Below are 22079 nucleotides of genomic sequence, written 5' to 3'. Positions count from 1 at the left end.
GAGGTCCGATAATCAAATGAACTCATTTTATAAAACCCTTTTTGAAAAACCCATTTAAAGAAATAAGGCAAATCTTTGTCATTGCGATAAAGCGATCGCAAGATCGCATATCGCAATGACATAAGAAATATAAATAAACGACACATTGATTTCCGCCCATGCGATATCGCAATCGGCGATCGGAAAAACTTCATGCACATTTTAAAAGCACCCCATGCCATTAGCCCGATGCGATGCGAAATCGGCGATCGGATATCGGCGGTAATCTTTACTTAAGTCTTAATATGCTCAAAGCTTTTCCCCCGATGCGATGCAATCGGCAGTCGGCAATCGGCAATATCCAATGCACATCATTAAGGCGCACAGGTCATACCCCCGATGCGATCCGATATCGCTATCGGCGATCGGCGATACACTATATGTGCACTTTATAATCCTCATCCCCCCGACGCGATGCGATAAAGCGCAGTTTTCAATAAAAAGCCGTTAAGTGATGGGATATCGCAATTCATTCATATTTAAAGCTTGATCGGTTAAGCAGTCATTTACCTGCACTCAACCGCCAAAACGCCCACTGCACGCTTAAGTGAATCATTCACCCGAATAACGATATAATGGGTATTTAAGGGATGACAGGTTTTAAACGGCCAATTAATGAAATCATAATTCTTAAAATCTTTCCATGGATTGTGTCCGTGCCCATTTTCAAAGACTAATCCCTTATTACGCACCTATGCTTATGTTCTCATCACTTGCAAGTTTTCATTGCTGTCTATGTATTACGCACATTTGTCTCTCTGTGCAGAATCCATCCGAAAGAGAAAACTCAAACAAGATGGGGAAGAAATCAAAGAAGACCGCAGGCGCCTCCACTACATCAGCAGCAGGTCAAGCTCTTGTGGACAAGAAGAAGGGCTTAATTTCTGATACTACGTGTACGGGTCTCACCAGAGTCACTTGGCAAGGCACTTACAATTTGATTGAAGCCGAACAACTAGAAAAGACAGTAATAGAAGCTACTGCTGATCCTACTCGCAAGACTGATTGTACTCTCAAAGATTTAGCCGACTCTTTCCTTCACAGAATAGCGGCTAGGGAGCAAATCCTCCCATACACAGATGTAGTGCGGTGGGCGATTCAAGAAATCCCAATTTTGGACAGAACTTTCAACACTAGAGATGGGAGAATCTTCGGATCGTTCAGGTCGGATGATCTAAGACAAATGTATCATTTGCCCGAGCCGGAGAAGATATATAATAAAGCATTCCTGGAGAAGTTTGCAAATGAAAATGAAGTTGAATCCAAACCCATCCGGGATTGGAGACAAAATCCAGCCAAACACAAGCACGAATCTTCGGGTAAGTACTCAGTCGACTCTCTGGCTTCTCCTTATTGCTATGCGGGGATAATGATGTGTAGATTATGGGGATTGCATGACTCTGCTAATTTTACCATAGAGATGGTTCCTCTAATGGAGGCAGCTGTAAACGGTATAATTATGGATTGGGCCACCATCCTTTCTGACAAATTAGCACAAGCTGTGCGTGACTTTAGACATCAGACTATCGTCACAGAAAGGAAAATTCCCCCATTTTATTACAGTGCATATATCTTAGATACACTATGTTTCAATTCTGAATTCCCCGTGCTCAGCTGGAGGTGGACGCCACAAGATCCCACGGCCATCCACATATACCATCAGAAACTATGGAAGTCCTCTTACAAGCACCATCTGTACCAAGTCTGCAATGGCTTTATGGTGCCTATTCACTATTCTATTTTTGACAAACCCATTCCCAAGATTTCATATCAAGCTTCGTTTGATATAACAGCGGTAGCAAGTTGGTTTGGGGAGGAGAGATTTACCTACATAAGAGTTTTCGGCAGCCAAGCCAACCCACATGTTCTCCCTCTGTCTATACCAGATAAGCTGCTAGCAAGAGAAATCGCCTATCAGATTACGACTGAGAGTGTTACACAAACTCTCAAGAAAGAAAAGAAGAGGGGCTGGCCCTCTTTTCCCTTCAGGTGTGGTGTCTATACTCTGCATGATCTCAAACATGCATAAAAGGAAGCCACAAAGCTTCAATCTTTAACTCTGGCGACTATCCCAAACAGGCCATATGCTCCAAGCAAAGTTGCCTACAATGCGCTAGAACAGGCCAAATTAACAAAATTCGAGCACAAAGAAGATTGGTTTGACGACCTATTCATTGCAGCCGAAACAATAGGTCAAGCTAAAGAACTTGCTCGATTGAAATATAATGATGAAGGGCTGACTGAGTTCAATAAGCTTAGAGAACAAAGGTTGCAAACTCTGCCTCTAGATTTACTAGCAACAACCCCGGCGACATCATCAAGCGGGCCTGTTCGGCAACAATCAAAAGAACCTCCGGTAGTAACAAAGGATCATAAAAAGGAACAGGAGGAAAGGCAGAGAAAAGAAAAAGAAGAACGACAGAAGAGAGCACACGAGGAGAAACAGAGGAAAGATAAAGAGGAACAACAGAGAAAAGAGAAAGAGGAACAACAGAGAAAAGAGCAAGAGGAAAAACAAAAGAAAGAACAAGAGGAACAGCTGAAGAAAGAGTAAGAAAAATAACGGGAAGAGTCCCAAACCGAAAAGGAGAAACAGACCACCACCGATGTCAATGTGGACACTACCATAGACCCCAAACTATTCCAGGAATGGCAGCAGTTTCATTCCATCATCAGTGGATTGGAATGTTCAAAAGATGGGGACACTTCCAAGACAAATGACACACAAGACATCACTTCACCTCAGGTTCTAAGTGGAACCAGCGGCCCACCCATTTCTAAGGATGTTGAGATTATTCCAAAGGACCCCTCTGATCAAATCATTCTCCAGGTAGAAGATATTCCTCCCCTGGATGTCTTCTACAGCCCAAGGCATAGAGCAGTTGTAAAGAGATCAAGGAAAAGACGAAGGACTGATCAACCTTCTATCTTTCCAGAGCAAACAGTCACGGGTAATGTAGTATGGAAGGAGGAATTGGACCCCTCCGATGACCTAACAAAGTTGTCACAGTATGCAGGAGCCTATTCCGCAGCAACAATCGAGAAGGCATCAGAGGTAAGTCTTCTACTGAAGACTAAGGACCAAGAAATTTTTGCACTGCAGGCAGAATTGGCCGAGACAAAGCAGAAGGCAGCGCAAGCAGAGGAGCAGTTGTTGGCACAACAGCAAATGAATGATCAATTAACCCAGCAATTGCAGGAAGAAAGGCAAAGGATTGACCAAAATGCAATCCAGAAACAAAAGGAATTATCGGAGGCATTGGCACAATTGAGAGTAGCAAATGAGCAAATGATGAAAACGAAAGATGAGCAAATTGCTCAATTATCATCGCAGCTTGAAATAATCAAGGGCGCTCCACACGTGGATGAGTTCAGAAAGGAAGCATCACTAATAAACAATGCATTGATATCACAAATTAGGCTCCTTTGTCAACAACTCACTGAGGCAGAGCCATTGTGTGAGTTAACTACATCCATTAATCAGCAGGTAGAGAAGGCCAGGAATGAGTTAGACCAGGCCGAAGAGATCATAAGTGGATATCTTGACTGGCAAGATTCTGATCAAGGGAGAGAAGCAAATTTGCCCAAGATTTCAGAAACATATAAAGACATACTTTTCATAGAATGGCACACTCAGGTGATGAAAGCAGAAAGGGCAGCTTCAAGGTGTAAATCAACCTCCAGCAACCTAGTTGATCTGGTTAACAACACTCTCTACTTAGTGAATATGATCTCCCAATGTACGCCAGGAAAGATAACAACAACAAACATGTTGGAGCAAACATGTTATCCTGACTTGGAGGAGAAGGGGAGATTAATCGCTGGGGTTAACAGTTTGACCTTCGATGCATATTGGCTTTTCTTGATTAAGCCGCACACACAGAGAGCCGCCCTTAAGTGTTTAACAGATGCAATCGGGTGTATAATTCCCGACATTCAGGATGCCACCTATGCTGCCCAGCTCAGTTCGCGTCTCCACAAACCGCCTGAAGTAGAGCCAATGCTTGTGACAAGTCAGCTCAGGTTTAAAGGCAAGCAGCCTACCTGATGAATCATACCGCCGATTGCCAGATCGCTCTGGGAAATAGGATCATAAGTTATTGATGCCAATTATGTAGGATTTCTGTTTATTAGATATTTAGATTAGTTTAGTATTTATAGACCCTTTCGTTGTTTTGGAAAGGGTCGTAAAGTTTTGTAACAGACTTAAAAAACTGAAGTTTGCACTATTGTGCTTCAGTCAATATTCTTTTATGAAACTGGGCCAATTGTTCTTAATTTAACAAGGAAGCTTCTTTATGCAATTGTGCACTATTGTCGTTGTTGAGGATGTTTTTGCGTTGAAGGAAGAACTACAAATAACGATTGATATTTGGGAATGTCAAGCAGCTCATATGGTATTTCTATCTATGTCTGAATTCATTCCTTTTATATGAATTGTTATGTGATTATTCTTGCTATTGTTGATTATATGCATGCGCTGTAACAACAGATCTTTATTCATTCCACTATTGGATGTTTTACGATTTGCCTTTTCTTTTAATCATGCATGTGACAATGATATAAATGATAAAGTGTGGTAATATCGCCTTAATCGCTTTGCTTAACTATTTAGGCATAGCAATCATGAACAGAATAACATCCATGTCTGTCAAATGGAGTCATCTACATGCCCGTTTATAGATACGGATCATCAAGCGCTGCACTTTAAAAGCTCAATAAGTCCCCGGGGTAGATCATAGTTATTATATTCTTGCTGATAGTTTTAGTTATTCGCTCATCGCTAGCGTAGTTTATAATCATCCATCCATCTCGTTTATCTATTTTTGGGAAACTGGTCCCATTATCCCCAGTCGGAGCCACTACTTCAAACGGAAAAGGAGCTGTACTAAGGTCCAGACCGGGTGGTTATCCCCGATGTTGTTGCAGCGATTTTCGAGGCCTCAACATTTTTGGCGCTAGAAGGAGGGCCATCAACTGTGAATGGCACATAAGTCAAAACCTATAATCCATTCTAAGAGTAATTCTCCCTCCAAATCCCCTCAATCTTCTCATTTTCATACTGGTTCGCTGGTATCCAAACAAGAAGAAGGGGAATCAACTACCACTGCTCAAACCCATCATACTCCAGAACAATTAAGTCTTGAATCACCAGAAGTCCAGTCTCTTATCCACAAACTTCAGAGCTTCTCGATTTCACCACAGAAATCTGAGGTATCACAAAGCAGTGCGACTTCGCAGTTCAATTTAACTCATCCTCTCACCAGACTTCAGAGCGAAAAACTCGGTATTGAACCCACCGAGTTCCCTTTACCCAAAAGGAAAAAGGCGAAGAAAATTACTGAAGGATCTGATAGTGGAGAGCTTTCATCCACATCCTCCATTGCATCTTCCCCTCTGCAAAGTCAACCATCCACTCCCCCATTACATAGTGTTGTTCACCAGGGATTAGAAGCCTCAACATCCCAACCCACTCACTCCTCAGCATTAGTTCCTTCCCAGACATCTGGAATTCCAACAGTAGTATCAACCACTGTTGCTATTATAATGGCAGATCCATGGACCAGGCCAGGTGCAGTCAACATGCCTGCACCATTGCATCCTTTACCAGATGCTCCTGAAAAATGGCTACCTAAATTTAACCCAGATGACGGGACCCAGGCTGAAGAACACATTAATAATTTTATGTTAGCAGTTAACTTGAAAGGAGTGACAGAACAAGATGTTGTTGTAAGACTCTTCCCTTACACCTTGCAAGGATCAGCAGGATCCTGGTATTTTTCTTTACCCTCTGGTTCCATTACCAGTTGGAACACTTGCCAAGAGCAGTTTCTTACCAAATATGGAGATGATAGGTCCTTAGCTACTTTAATAAACGACCTCTCCAATCTGAGAATAGACCATAGGGAACCAATAAAGGAATTTAATGCTAGATTTAATAAACTCCTGAATAAAATCCCTACAGCTTCCAAACCAAGTGAACAAATTCGAAGCGAATGGTATATTACCGCCCTACCTACCAATATAGCCATTTTTGTAGACAGGGCTGGGAAACCTACCTTAGCTGAAAACATGAGAGAAGCACTTGCTGTGGAAAAGCGCATCAATGCTCTAGAGAAGAAAGCTGCTTTGGAAGACAGAAAAGCCAAAAAAGTCTCATTTAAAGAGGATTCCAAGAAGAAAACCCCAAAAGACCCATATGACATGGAGGGTTTGCAAAAGGTCCTGAAAACTTTGTCTAACGAAATGGTTGAAATAAAGAAGCAGGTGGCCGAAACCTTAAACAAAAGACCATTTAGGACTTATAAGAAAACTGAAACAAACCCACCGAATGTCATATCTAACGCAGATTCAGAGCAAGAAGAAGAGGAAGAGGAAACAACCTCACAAACTGATGATGAAGAAGAAGTAGCTGAATGCCACGGAATGTGGGATTTTATACTCCCCAACTCTGATACCGATAATGAAGAAGAATCCTTTCCGGTTACTACAAGAAGTAAAAGTACTTCTGAACCTGCCCAAGCAACTTCAAAGAAAAGGAGTGCAGGTGCTACCACAACAAAGGAAAAAGTTCCTCCAAAGAAATCACCTGTAGTAGTTCCCCAAAACCAGCCTTCAACTTCTAATTCTCCTTCAACATCCAAAACATTAGTGGTATCCGATTCAATGGAATATAACATTGTTGATGACATGAAGAAAACTAAAGCAAACATAACTATGTTTGAACTTAGTAAATTAAAGCATCAGCAAAAATTACTTCTTAAAGAATTGAATGCTGTTCCCTCTACACCCCTTCCCGGTGCAAAAGTTGTTAATGATTCAGGCCAACCTCCTCCAGGTATGGTTGAAGCTACCGATTCAGTTTTAATTGGAGATAGATCGAATTCTCATACTCCACCCTTCCTGCTGACCTATGAGATTTATAACAAAAACTTGCACAACTGTTTAATTGACTCAGGGGCATCATCTAACATAATGCCAGCTTCAGTTTGCTCTAAACTGAACATTGAACCCCAGAAGTCTGCTATTCATATTGTACAGTTGGACAGGACCAAAGTGCAGGTTGTGGGAGAAATTAATTCCGTAACTATTAGGTTGTCTACTGATCCTAGGATTGTACAGAGAATTGACATCCTAATAGCCGATATACCTGAATTTTACGGTTTAATTTTGAGTAGGGATTGGTCCGAAAAATTGCATGGGTATATTTCCACTGATTGGTCACATATGTGGCTTCCCTACAAGGGGAAGCCAAATCAAATAAGGATCGATCGAGAGAAACACATGACCCACAAAGTTACTGAATTTGAGCAAAAAAACCAACCTGTAGCGTTCAACAACAACATTTTGGGGAATTATTCGTCAGAGTCATTCTTTGGCAACTTTGTTGCCCAACCATCTCCTTTTTCAGTCAATCATTTTACATCTCAGATTGAAATTTTTTCACAAACTGATAAGTCTAGATGTTTTAATGATGCTGAGGAAAATGTAAATACTTTTGTTAATACCTCTTTATTTTGGTCTTTATATTTTGACGGCTCTAAGTCCAGCGAGGGCTCAGGAGCAGGTTGAATTTTGGTTAATCCACAAGGAGAAAAGACAATGCTGTCTTGTAGGTTAGAATTTGAATGCACTAACAACACAGCCGAATATGAAGCTTTAGTCCAGGGATTATATAAAGCAATCGGCCTTAAAGTGCAGTATCTAAAAGTATTCGGCGATTATGAAATTATTGTTAAACAGGTGAGGAATGCAATTCATTGTCTTTCAAATCACCTCAAACATTATCAATCGCTAGTACAGGATCTTACCTCACACTTTTCAGCATTTAACATTTCCTCCATTCCTAGGTCGCAAAACTCGGCAGCCGACCTACTAGCCAATGTAGCTTCCAAGCTTCTACCTTCTGAAGACTACAACCCTGATAGATTTTCCGTAGAAGTACTTTTTAGGCCTTCAAATCCCGACAATGTCACTAATTGGAGAGTATTTAACCATGATGAAGATATTTTACAATTTCTAACTTCTGAGAAGTCCTATGACGATCAAATTATTGAGGAAAATGACCATGATCTACAAATGAAAAAAACACCTCAGGAAAATTCAATTCCTAAACCAGTGGTAAAGCTCGAAGATCTTTATGATATCAAAGATAGGTTTAAACCTGTAATTAATGCAAAGCTCCAAAGTTCTACCCTTAGGTTTGAATTGATAAATCTAGGTACTGACCATGCTCCTCAAAACATTAATTTAGGATTAGGACTTTCCTTGGAAGAAAAGGAGGCATTCATAAAACTGTTAAGAAAAAACAAACAGGTCTTTGCTTGGAAGTATGATGATTTGAAGACATACGATACATCCATTATCCAGCATACCATTCCTATGCTTCCTGATCAGAAACCAATTCAGCAGAAGTTAAGAAAAATACATCCAAATTTAGAGAGCCAGATAAAGTCGGAACTTAACAAACTCTTGAAAGCCAAGATTATTTTTCCTGTCCGACACTCAAACTGGGTCTCTAATATAGTGCCAGTCAGAAAGAAAAACGGCGACATTCGAATTTGTATTGATTTCAGAAATTTAAACAAAGCGAGCTTGAAAGACAACTTCCCATTACCTACTATGGAGCAAATACTCCAATCAGTAGCAGGCTCTGAATTGATGTCCTTTCTTGATGGATTCTCAGGATATAACCAAGTTCTGGTTCATCCTGATGACCAACTTAAAACCACATTCAGAACAAAATGGGGAACATATGCGTATCAGAAAATGCCTTTCAGACTTATAAATGCAGGAGCGACATTCCAGAGAGCTATGGATATAGCTTTTAGAGGGTTGATTAATAGAACAGTAGTCGTCTATTTAGACGATATTACTGTATTCTCTAAGAAGAGGTATAATCATTTGCATGATCTAAATCAAATCTTTCAGCGTTGCAAAAGATATAGTATTTCTCTTAACCCTAAAAAGTCTTTCTTTGCTCTTGATCAAGGAAAACTCTTAGGTTTTATTGTATCCAAAGATGGCATTTATATCGATCCTGATCGGATCAAAGAAATCTCTGAAATCCCTTTCCCACACAATAAAAAGTCGATGCAGTCGTTTTTAGGCCAAATCAATTTTGTTAAAAGATTTGTTCCTGATTTTTCTCAAATTATTTTGCCACTTCAAACAATGATCAAGAAGAATTCAGTCTTCAAGTGGGGATCAACAGAAAAGCAAGCTTTTGATATAATCAAACAATCAATAATCAATGCCCCAGCCTTGAATACTCCAAATTTTTCTAATCATTTCACATTGTATACCATTGCATCCGACGTGTCTTATGCTGCAGTGCTCACGCAACTAAATGAACACAATTTGGAAGCACCCATTTCGTTCTTCAGCTCAAATCTTCAGGGTGCTGAATTAAATTACTCCGATGTAGAAAAACAAGCCTTTGCTGTATTTAAAGCAGTCAAGCATTATAGACCCTTCCTTTTGAAAACCCACACAAAAGTTATAGTTCCTTTCCCAGCAGTTAGGCAACTATTAATCCAAAAAGAGTTGGGTGAAAAAGGGCAAATTGGGTCACAGCGCTTCAAGAATATGACTTAGAAATTAGGCCAGCAAAGATTGTTAGGGGTCAAGGTTTTTGCAGGATATTGGCAGGAGCATCAAACATTCCAGAATCAAGCGATACAGATCAAACCCAAGAAATCAATCAGATAAGTGTTACTGATTCTGGATCTTAATATGCAGATTTAATATTTTATTTAAAGAATGGTTATGCACCACCAAATTTGTCTTACAAAAACAAAAGGGCCATTAGGTTAAAAGCGAAGAATTTTACAATTATTGATGACGTGCTTTTTAGGCAGAATTATGATTCTATCTTGTTAAGATGCCTTGAAAAACCTGAAGCCCAAAAGGTTTTGCAGGAGTTACATGATGGACCAGCAGGAGGACATTTCAGAGCTGACACAACAGCTCACAAAATTATTCATGCTGGTTACTATTGGCCTACTCTGTTTAAAGATGCCCACGAGTATGTAATGAAATGTCTCAATTGTCAAAATGCTAGTGGAAGACAACGTAAACCAGCTTTCCCTCTGCAACCAGTCAACATTGAACAACCATTTGAGCAATGGGGATTGGACATCATTGGGGAGATTACTCCACCATCTTCCAAACAGCATAAGTATATCCTTACTGCTACCGATTATTTTACTAAGTGGGTTGAGGCAATCCCTTTAAAGACAGCAAATTCTGAAGAAATCATTGAATTCATAGATCAATTCATTATTACCAGGTTTGGTGTTCCAAATGCTCTTGTTTTTGATAATGCATCTTACTTTTCAGGCAATGCTATGTTTGATTTCGCTATTAAAAGAGGATTTAAGTTAAAATATTCTGCTAATTACTATCCTCAAGGTAATGGTTTAGTGGAGTCTACTAATAAGAATCTGATTAAAATCATTAAGCGAACTATCGAACAAAATCAGAGAAATTGGCACAAATCCTTAGTGTTTGCATTATGGGCTGATAGGATAACACAGAAAGCTTCTATTGGAACTTCTCCGTTTAATCTTGTATATGGAAAAGAAGTAATACTACCCACAAATATTGTTATTCCTTCTTTAGCCCTAGTGCAGTTTATTGAGGAAAGACCTTCCTCTTCCATTCAGTTTAGACAGGACCAAATTCTAAAATTAGAAGAGGAAAGAGAAAAAGCCAAGGTTATCCATGCCAAACATCAGCAAGTCATCAAAGCAGCTTTTGATTCAGTCTCATCTGGTTCAAAACAATTCCAAGTCGGTGATTTAGTTTTGAAGTGGGACAAAGCCCATGAGGACAAGGGTAAACACTCCAAGTTCCAGAAGTTGTGGCTTGGACCATTTCAGATCTGTGAAAAGATAGGCCATTCAACCTTTATATTGCAAGATTTATCAGGTTTGAGAGATTCTCTCCCTGTTAATGGCCTTATCTTGAAGAAATTCTTTAACTGAGGAGGTAACCCCTTCTCCTTTCATTTCAGTAGGATTTTATAGTTTGTAGGATTTTTAGAAAATAAGGTTGTGAGATATCTCCCATTGACCTTTTGCTGTGTTTGAAAAAGTTATCCCACAGAACCAGTATGAACATTTGCTTTTAAATAATAGAACTTTTAACCAAAAAGGATAATTTCTAGGAAATTAGATATCATTGTATTCTGAAACCACAGTTCAAGTTTTGTCAACTCCTCTCAAAAGCATAGAAGTATTGTAAATCATTTTCTGTTTTCAAATTGGTCTCGAAAGGTTATCAATATCAAGATAGAAGTCAATCCAATTTCAGCATCTTCAACTCTTACCCTGTCGTCCATTTACTCTTAAGGAGAAGATTGTCCATCCCATTCACTAAAGTTTATGATTTTTCAGAGTGTAATTCTAAAATATAAGATATTAAAGATAAGAGGTCTTATTACAAGCCTGCTTACCATGTTCATAGGGAAATAGTTTATCTGACATTACCAATACTGCAAACCAAAACAGGGTAATGGCTTGAAATTACAAGACAAGGGGTCTCATCACGAGCCAGCTTGTTCAGTTAGACTACTACCAGTGAATGGCATTGTCAAAAGGTGGCCACCAAACCAGGACAATGGCTTTTATCTTATCAACAACAGAAAAGGAAATGAAGTACAAAATATCAAAACATATTTTGAATTCATTCTGATAATCACACTCTTAATTGAATGGGACAATGGACAATCACATGGTTAAAAGGTATCCCTGTCGAAACTGTAGATGTTTGCTGGCAGCAGAGGCTCTACCTATGACAGATGATTTTACTATAAAAGCTGATTTGGAAAGGTATACTATTTTATCATTATAAACCAATAAAGGCCTATTTTAAACTTAGAATGTATTTATTTTCTTAAAAAAAGAGGAAGTCAACAAAATAGTTTCATTTTTCTCAGAATACATAGAAATCTAGTTATATTAGAATTTTCCCCTTTGATTGAAACTCTATTTTGAAAAGTTTAAGTATTTCTATCATTTCCAGAGATAACTGGTTCTTCCAGCGAATCGCCAATTGTTGTGCTCTACAACAACCCCCCATTTCATATCATTTTTATGTATAAATATTAACGTATGAAATGGGTCCCTTTAAAGTTTAATTGGTATCAATACTTTTATTGTTCAAAAGAGGTCCGATAATCAAATGAACTCATTTTATAAAACCCTTTTTGAAAAACCCATTTAAAGAAATAAGGCAAATCTTTGTCATTGCGATAAAGCGATCACAAGATCGCATATCGCAATGACATAAGAAATATAAATAAACGACACATTGATTTCCGTCGATACGATATCGCAATCGGCGATCGGCAAAACTTCATGCACATTTTAAAAGCGCCCCATGCCATTAGCCCCGATGCGATGTGAAATCGGCGATCGGATATCAGCAGTAATCTTTACTTAAGTCTTAATATGCTCAAAGCTTTTCCCCCGATGCGATGCAATCGGCAGTCAGTAATCGGCAATATCCAATGCACATCATTAAGGCGCACAGGTCATACCCCCGATGCGATCCGATATCTCTATCGGCGATCGGCGATACACTATATGTGCACTTTATAATCCTCATCCCCCGACGCGATGCGATAAAGCGCAGTTTTCAATAAAAAGCCGTTAAGTGATGGGATATCGCAATTCATTCATATTTAAAGCTTGATCGGTTAAGCAGTCATTTACCTACACTCAACCGCCAAAATGCCCACTGCACGCTTGAGTGAATCATTCACCCGAATAACGATATAATGGGCATTTAAGGGATGACAGGTTTTAAACGGCCAATTAATGAAATCATAATTCTTAAAATCTTTCCATGGATTGTGTCCGCGCCCATTTTTAAAGACTAATCCCTTATTACGCACCTATGCTTATGTTCTCATCACTTGCAAGTTTTCATTGCTGTCTCTGTATTACGCACATTTGTCTCTCTGTGCAGAATCCATCCGAAAGAGAAAACTCAAACAAGATGGGGAAGAAATCAAAGAAGACCGCAGGCGCCTCCACTACATCAGCAGCAGGTCAAGCTCTTGTGGACAAGAAGAAGGGCTTAATTTCTGATACTACGTGTACGGGTCTCACCAGAGTCACTTGGCAAGGCACTTACAATTTGATTGAAGCCAAACAACCAGAAAAGACAGTAATAAAAGCTACTGTTGATCCTACTCGCAAGACTGATTGTACTCTCAAAGATTTAGCCGACTCTTTCCTTCACAGAATAGCGGCTAGGGAGCAAATCCTCCCATACACAGATGTAGTGCGGTGGGTGATTCAAGAAATCCCAATTTTGGACAGAACTTTCAACACTAGAGATGGGAGAATCTTCTGATCGTTCAGGCCGGATGATCTAAGACAAATGTATCATTTGCCCGAGCCGGAGAAGATATATAATAAAGCATTCCTGGAGAAGTTTGCAAATGAAAATGAAGTTGAATCCGAACCCATCCGGGATTGGAGACAAAATCCAGCCAAACACAAGCACGAATCTTCGGGTAAGTACTCAGTCGACTCTTTGGCTTCTCCTTATTGCTATGCGGGGATAATGATGTGTAGATTATGGGGATTGCATGACTCTGCTAATTTTACCATAGAGATGGTTCCTCTAATGGAGGCAGCTGTAAACGGTATAATTATGGATTGGGCCACCATCCTTTCTAACAAATTAGCACAAGCTATGCGTGACTTTAGACATCAGACTATCGTCACAGAAAGGAAAATTCCCCCATTTTATTACAGTGCATATATCTTAGATACACTATGTTTCAATTCTGAATTCCCCGTGCTCGGCTGGAGGTGGACGCCACAAGATCCCACGGCCATCCAGATATACCATCAGAAACTATGGAATTCCTCTTACAAGCACCATCTGTACCAAGTCTACAATGGCTTTATGGTGCCTATTCACTATTCTATTTTTGACAAACCCATTCCCAAGATTTCATATCAAGCTTCCTTTGATATAACAGCGGTAGCAAGTTGGTTTGGGGAGGAGAGATTTACCTACATAAGAGTTTTCGGCAGCCAAGCCAACCCACATGTTCTCCCTCTGTATATACCAGATAAGCTGCTAGCAAGAGAAATCGCCTATCAGATTACGGCTGAGAGTGTTACACAAACTCTCAATAAAGAAAAGAAGAGGGGGTGGCCCTCTTTTCCCTTCAGGTGTGGTGTCTATACTCTGCATGATCTCAAACATGCAGAAAAGGAAGCCACAAAGCTTCAATGTTTAACTCTGGCGACTATCCCAAACATGCCATATGATCCAAGCAAAGTTGCCTACAATGCGCTAGAACAGGCCAAATTAACAAAATTCGAGCACAAAGAAGATTGGTTTGACGACCTATTCGTTGCAGCCGAAACAATAGGTCAAGCTAAAGAACTTGCTCGATTGAAATATAATGATGAAGGGCTGACTGAGTTCAATAAGCTTAGATAACAGAGGTTGCAAACTCTGCCTCTAGATTTACTAGTAACAACCCCGACGACATCATCAAGCGGGTCTGTTTGGCAACAATCAAAAGAACCTCCGGTAGTAACAAAGGATCATAAAAAGGAACAGGAGGAAAGGCAGAGAAAAGAAAAAGAAGAACGGAAGAAGAGAGCACACGAGGAGAAAAGGAGGAAAGATAAAGAGGAACAACAGAGAAAAGAGCAAGAGGAACAACAGAGAAAAGAGCAAGAGGAAAAACAAAAGAAAGAACAAGAGGAACAGCTGAAGAAAGAGAAAGAAAAAGAACGGGAAGAGTCCCAAACCGAAAAGGAGAAACAGACCACCACCGATGTCAATGTGGACACTACCATAGACCCCAAACTATTCCAGGAATGGTAGCAGTTTCATTCCATCATCAGTGGATTGGAATGTTCAAAAGATGGGGACACTTCCAAGACAACTGACACACAGGACATCACTTCACCTCAGGTTCTAAGTGGAACCAACGGCCCACCCATTTCTAAGGATGTTGAGATAATTCCAAAGGACCCCTCTGATCAAATCATTCTCCAGGTAGAAGATATTCCTCCCCTGGATGTCTTCTACAGCCCGAGGCATAGAGCAGTTGTAAAGCGATCAAGGAAAAGACGAAGGACTGATCAACCTTCTATCTTTCCAGAGCAAACACTCACGGGTAATGTAGTATGGAAGGAGGAATTGGACCCCTCCGATGACCTAACAAAGTTGTCACAGTATGCAGGAGCCTATTTTGCAGCAACAATCGACAAGGCATCGGAGGTAAGTCTTCTACTGAAGACTAAGGACCAAGAAATTTTTGCACTACAGGCAGAATTGGCCGAGACAAAGCAGAAGGTAGCGCAAGCAGAGGAGCAGTTGCTGGCACAACAGCAAATGAATGATCAATTAACCCAGCAATTGCAGGAAGAAAGGCAAAGGATTGACCAAAATGCAATCCAGAAACAAAAGGAATTATCGGAGGCATTGGCACAATTGAGAGCAACAAATGAGCAAATGATGAAAACGAAAGATGAGCAAATTGCTCAATTATCATCGCAGCTTGAAATAATCAAGGGCGCTCCACAGGTGGATGAGTTCAGAAAGGAAGCATCACTAATAAACAATGCATTGATATCACAAATTAGGCTCCTTTGTCAACAACTCACTGAGGCAGAGCCATTGTGTGAGTTAACTACATCCATTAATCAGCAGGTAGAGAAGGCCAGGAATGAGTTAGACCAGGCCGAAAAGATCATAAGTGGATACCTTGACTGGCAAGATTCTGATCAAGGGAGAGAAGCAAATTTGCCCAAGATTTCAGAAACATATAAAGACATACTTTTCACAGAATGGCACACTCAGGTGATGAAAGCAGAAAGGGCAGCTTCAAGGTGTAAATCAACCTCCAGCAACCTAGTTGATCTGGTTAACAACACTCTCTACTTAGCGAATATGATCTCCCAATGTACGCCAGGAAAGATAACAACAAAAAACATGTTGGAGCAAACATGTTATCCTGACTTGGAGGAAAAGGGGAGATTAATCGCTGGGGTTAACAGTTTGACCTTCGATGCATATTGGCTTTTCCTGATTAAGCCGCACACACAGAGAGCCGCCCTTAAGTGTTTAACAGATGCAATCGGGTGTATAATTCCCGACATTCAGGATGCCACCTATGCTGCCCAGCTTAGTTCGCGTCTCCACAAACCGCCTGAAGTAGAGCCAATGGTTGCGACAAGTCAGCTCAGGTTTAAAGGCAAGCAGCCTACCTGATGAATCATACTGCCGATTGCCAGATCGCTCTGGGAAATAGGATCATAAGTTATTGATGCCAATTATGTAGGATTTCTGTTTATTAGATACTTAGATTAGTTTAGTATTTATAGACCCTTTCGTTGTTTTGGAAAGGGTCGTAAAGTTTTGTAACAGACTTAAAAAACTGAAGTTTGCACTATTGTGCTTCAGTCAATATTCTTTTATGAAACTGGGCCAATTGTTCTTAATTTAACAAGGAAGCTTCTTTATGCAATTGTGCACTATTGTCGTTGTTGAGGATGTTTTTGCGTTGAAGGAAGAACTACAAATAGCGATTGATATTTGGGAATGTCAAGCAGCTCATATGGTATTTCTATCTATGTCTGAATTCATTCCTTTTATATGAATTGTTATGTGATTATTCTTGCTATTGTTGATTATATGCATGCGCTGTAACAGCAGATCTTTATTCATTCCACTATTGGATGTTTTACGATTTGCCTTTTCTTTTAATCATGCATGTGACAATGATATAAATGATAAAGTGTGGTAATATCGCCTTAATCGCTTTGCTTAACTATTTAGGCATAGCAATCATGAACAGAATAACATCCATGTCTGTCAAATGGAGTCATCTACATGCCCGTTTATAGATACGGATCATCAAGCGCTTCACTTTAAAAGCTCAATAAGTCCCCGGGGTAGATCATAGTTATTATATTCTTGCTGATAGTTTTAGTTATTCGCTCATCGCTAGCGTAGTTTATAATCATCCATCCATCCCGTTTATTTATTTTCGGGTAACTGGTCCCATTATCCCTAGTCAGAGCCACTACTTCAAACGGAAAAGGAGCTGTACTAAGGTCCGGACCGGGTGGTTATCCCCGATGTTGTTGCAGCGATTTTCGAGGCCTCAACAGGCTCAAACGAGGTTGGTATAAAGACACCAGGGCCTGATTAAACCATTGGGAGATCGATGAGAATGTTGCATTGCAAAACATTAATAACATTAAAAATATTTTTACTTCTAAGTTCAAAGAAAAAATGTGGTGTGACAAAGATTTTGCTGCTAAAAGAAAATTAAGATATTATAAGGAGGTCATCAACCCCACCCTAGAAGATCAAAAGTATCTGTCTTTTTTAACTAGCTCAAAGAAGAAAATTAATATAGCCAAGATTAGAACGAATTCTCATGAGCTCCATAGTGAAACGGATTGTTGGGAAATTCCTAAAACACCATCGATGGAATGGTTCTACCATCTCTGTGAGAATATGAACATCGAGGATGAAAATCACTTCCTCTTAGAGTGCCCCACATACAACCACATTAGATCTCAGTTTCAAAATCTTTGTTGCAATACTCACCTTCCTAGCTTTTTACGTTGTCAAAATTACAGTGAGCTCGGAAGACTTCTTTCCAAACATTTTGAGCATAGGAATAAAATCTTAAATCAAACTAAATAATTTGTTTCTTTAGGTCCGATAGACCAAAGTTTGGTCTTAGTGGAGGTTAACCATCATCATCATCATCAAAATCACACCAATATAGATTTATTTTAAATTTCAATTTATCAAATACAAAAAGAAATCAAATTTCTTATAATATACATGTTTTTAAAAGTACAAAACTAAAAAAATGAAATGCTTAGATTAAAATCTAAACTTAAAATAAATTTATATTAATTCTTATATATTGAAAAAAAATAAAAATAAAAAATATTTATTAACTAAATTAAATACCCTTACCTATTTAATTTTCCCTTTATATCTACACAAGATAAACTCTCTTTGAATTCAAATATTTACCTTTAAAAACTTTGTTCAAATTAATATTCTATTCTTATAACGCAAATCTATATTTAAAGAACTCAATGTAGTAATAACTAATGGTAAAGACTTTGATATTCGAAATAATATATAATATCTCTTTACAATTATGAATAATTGTGAAAAAGTTTATACCCTCTTTATACTCAAATTTCAATTATGAATAATTGTGAAAAAGTTTATACCCTCTTTATACTCAAATTTAAAATATATTAACAGTCAAAAATCTTAAGTTTAAATATATTACGCGGCGAAAACTTTCATGGACATTATGTGGAGAACCAAACATTATGTTGTTTGCAGTAGCTATTCAAAATTTCGGGCCTCCTCCATCCGGGTCGTTATTCGTGGCGACAGGTCAAGCTACGTCCCGAGTTCGAATAGTCCGGCTATGCTCACATTTTGCAGTAGGAATTCAAAATTTTCAACTTCCGCCGTGCAAAATTACTTAATTCCAACCATCTGAAAATATTATTTAGAAGTTTTCGGGATCTCACAATCAAATTAAAATATCAATTGAAAACTGAACAGGATCAATCAAATTACAAACAAGATTATCTGCTGCCAAATTCCTACCACATTCTCTGTATCCATGTCACATGGAGAGCCTTTTATTGAATGCATGTACTTCTAAGCTTCTGAGCATCTAGAGTATTGGGTTTCGTATTACTATTTAGGTTTAAAAAGAGAAAATGGATGCCGGTCAACAGACCAATTCTCTTACCACTTCTCCACTGTAACCCTAAAAATATTCTCCTATCAGAGCCGGGCCTTCATGTGCACGGTTGAACAACATATGCTACATGTACCAATTCTGCATATCAAAGAAAGATATTGCAAGTTTTTCAGATAAACAGAAAATAAATTTATCATATCGGCTTCAAATCTTTAAAGGAATTTGTAAAACTCAATTCAAAAGCAATTCAAGAGAAAAAGACTAAGAATAAGAATCCATTTCAGAGAACCGAAATTGCAAAAAATTGTGATGCAGACGGACCAGAATGCGATTCCGGTTATAAAGCCCTACACCTATTTAAAAGAAATCCTCAAAAGAACCGAAAATGAGAAAATGCAAAAATTGTGATGCAGACAGACCAGAATGCGATTCCCCTGGTTATAAAACCCTACACCAATTTAAAAGAAATCATCGAAAGAGGAGCGGACTCTAAGCGCTGGTGAATTTTGTAACGGCTTTAGTACCCTCAGACACAGCGTGCTTGGCCAGCTCCCCTGGAAGAACGAGTCTTACGGCTGTCTGGATCTCCGGGAAATAATAGTTGGTTTCTTGCTGAGGCGAGAGAGTCTGGATGCCTCGTTCGCCAATTTCTCAAATAAATCATTGATAAAACTGTTCATGATTCCCATGGCATTGCTGGAAATACCCATTTCTGGATGGACCTGCTTCAGAACCTTGAAGAGATAGATCGTGTAGGTTTCCACAGTTTTCTTGTGCTTCTTGCTCTTTTTGTTTCCTTCCTTTAAAAGCTTATTCTCCGAATTCGAAGGCTTATTTTCTCTTAAGGCGGATTTCTCCGCCATGGGCCATTTTTCCAGCCACGGGTCTCCTCTCGGCCTTCGGGGCCATTGATGCCACTATCGTGACTCGAACCTGAGCCCACATAAAAGAATAGGCTGATGAGGATGATTTTTTTTTTTTTAATTTGGAAGAGTTTCGTTATAAGTTAACCATGGATTTCTTTATTTATTTTTTAATTTCGAAGAGTTTTTGGATAAACTATCAATAAATATTTTGAATATAAAATCAAATATTAATGTTTGGTTTTAACAAGTTTTATTAAAATACAATTTTTTTTTTTTCAAATTTTGATGAATTTATTTATTAGTGGTGGATTTTTTAATTTATTTTTAAATTTCTAAGAGTTTTGTAATAAGCTATAAATAAGTATTTTGAATATAACTTAAGAGGTTTTAACTTTTTTTTTTTTAATTACAAAGAGTTTTGTTATAAGTTATAAATAAGCTTTTTGAATATATTGTTAAATCTTTTGCTATTGTATAATTGTATGGATTGTATGGGAGTGAGGAGCAATGACGCTGACATTGTGAGCTTTTGTGTGTCGTAACACTACCATGGCCCTAGGGGGGCCTCGAGCTTGACCCTCCCCTTCCACTTGAGCTATCCGCGTTTCAGAAATTGGTATCGGCATGCAATAAACGTCCAAGAAATGAAAACCAGCAGAAATTTGTCAAAAGAATGGAAACCATCCCCACAGTTGCACTGCCGATTGAAGAACCCTATAGATTAGCTCTGAACCTAGCATAATGAGGGCTTATTGGGTAGTTCACTAAGCTATGGCACTCGCCTAAAGCTGTAGATGGCTCAGTGCAAAGGAACTGGCAGCCTCTTGTCAAGGAAGGAATCAAAAGCCATTTCGTCGGAAAAGGCTTCTTTGTCTTCGTATTTGAAACGATAGAGGACAAGAAACTCATATTCAGAAATGGCCCATATTTCATGGGCCCTTAGGGTTTGTACCTGAACCAATGGACTTTGGACTTTGATCCGACTCAGGATGTGCCCTCGGTTGTCCCCGTCTAGGTGTGCTTGCCACATTTACGTGTGCATTGTTGGAACCCCAAATCCTTAGAAACCATAGGAAATAAACTCGACAAATACATTGATAGAGCAGAAACGAGGAACCAACACTCCTGCACGAGAATTTGTGTAGAAGTTCACCTGGAGCAAGGGCTTCGTGAAGCTATAAAGCTCATAATGGTTGATTTGTCTCACATTCAAGTGTTAGATTACGAGCAACTCCCATTTAAATGTCGGCATTGCCATGACTATGGGCACCTTGCGAGGCATTGTAAAAAGAAATCAAATGAGGGGGCTGAGAACTCGAAAGGAGAACAATGGACTCAAGTCCAGAAATCAACATCAGCAAAGCAAAACAACGGAATCAAAGGGAAAGGAGTATCCACGAGGAGCAGTGCTCCACCCATAGTATAAGGGGAGGGGAGCACAGTCCCTCCAAGAGCAAACGTATCCACCAATCCCTTTGAAATACTCAGTACATCAGAAAAACACCTTTATCCAGTAGAAGAAGAGGAGGAACAACAAGCCATTCTATGGAAGAAGATAAAAAACACGAGGAAATATGCCCTCTCCAAAAAAGAACTCCAAGAGATGTATCTAGCCCCTAATCCTATGTAAAGATGACAAGGAATAAGGCTCTAGAGATTTCTTGATCCTCAGAAGATGAGACAATCAAGAGGCCGTCAAAAAGAGTTGGGAGGAAATCTCACAGAGAGGCAAGAGAAGAAGAGGTGAAGAGACAAAAAATACAAGGCAGCTAGCCCACAATTGAGATGTCCATCGACAGAAATACTAGAACCAAGCCTCCCAAGGGAGGGACTGCGCCCCCCTCTGCTAGTAAATAATGTGATTACTCTCTTGGAACTATAGAGGTCTAGGGAATCCCTTAAAAGTTGAAGCAATGAATCACCTTCTGAAATCAAAATTTCCTGAGATCCTAATGCTCCAACAGACTAAAATAGAAGGGGATGCCCTTCTTGAGCTCAACAAAGTAAAATGGAAAACAAAAGTCGGAAAAGCAGTAAGTGCAAGGGGTACATGCAGTGGGCTTGCCACCCTCTGGGAGGAAGACAAATTTCAACATGAGAGCTCCTTCCAAATGCAGTATTGGATCTACAATGAACTCCAGCACCTTGCTAGTAAGATTACCTTTGTGCTCTTTAATGTTTACATCCCTAATATCCTCTATGCAGAAAAAGAAAGACTGCTTGCAAACCTTGTTTGATTTCCTTGATGCTTACTACCCCAAGAATATAATTCTAGTAGGATACTACAATTTAATATTTGACCCAAATCAAAAAAGAGGAGGAATCAGCAATAGAGACCACTTCCTTCCCTTCGTGGAAGACCTGATTCAACAATGGGATTTGTTGGACTTTAAGCCAAAAGTAGGGCTTTACACTTGGTCAAAAACAGAGAT

General features: G+C 39.2%; 1 pseudogene; it reads right to left on the bottom strand.

Annotated features, from left to right (window-relative positions):
• Positions 1-19270: 19270 nt before the first annotated feature.
• LOC149147423 (putative histone H2B.1) lies at positions 19271-19690 on the bottom strand (annotated as a pseudogene).
• Between the last annotated feature and the right edge of the window lie 2389 nt (positions 19691-22079).

This window comes from Pinus tabuliformis, chromosome 9 (genome assembly GCF_031772625.1).
Source record: "Pinus tabuliformis cultivar Carrire ecotype Pingquan chromosome 9, CPIR1, whole genome shotgun sequence".
Classification (NCBI taxonomy): Eukaryota; Viridiplantae; Streptophyta; class Pinopsida; order Pinales; family Pinaceae; genus Pinus; species Pinus tabuliformis.
The sequence above is the reverse complement of the archived record's forward strand: the minus strand, read 5'-3'. Positions and strand labels throughout refer to the sequence as shown.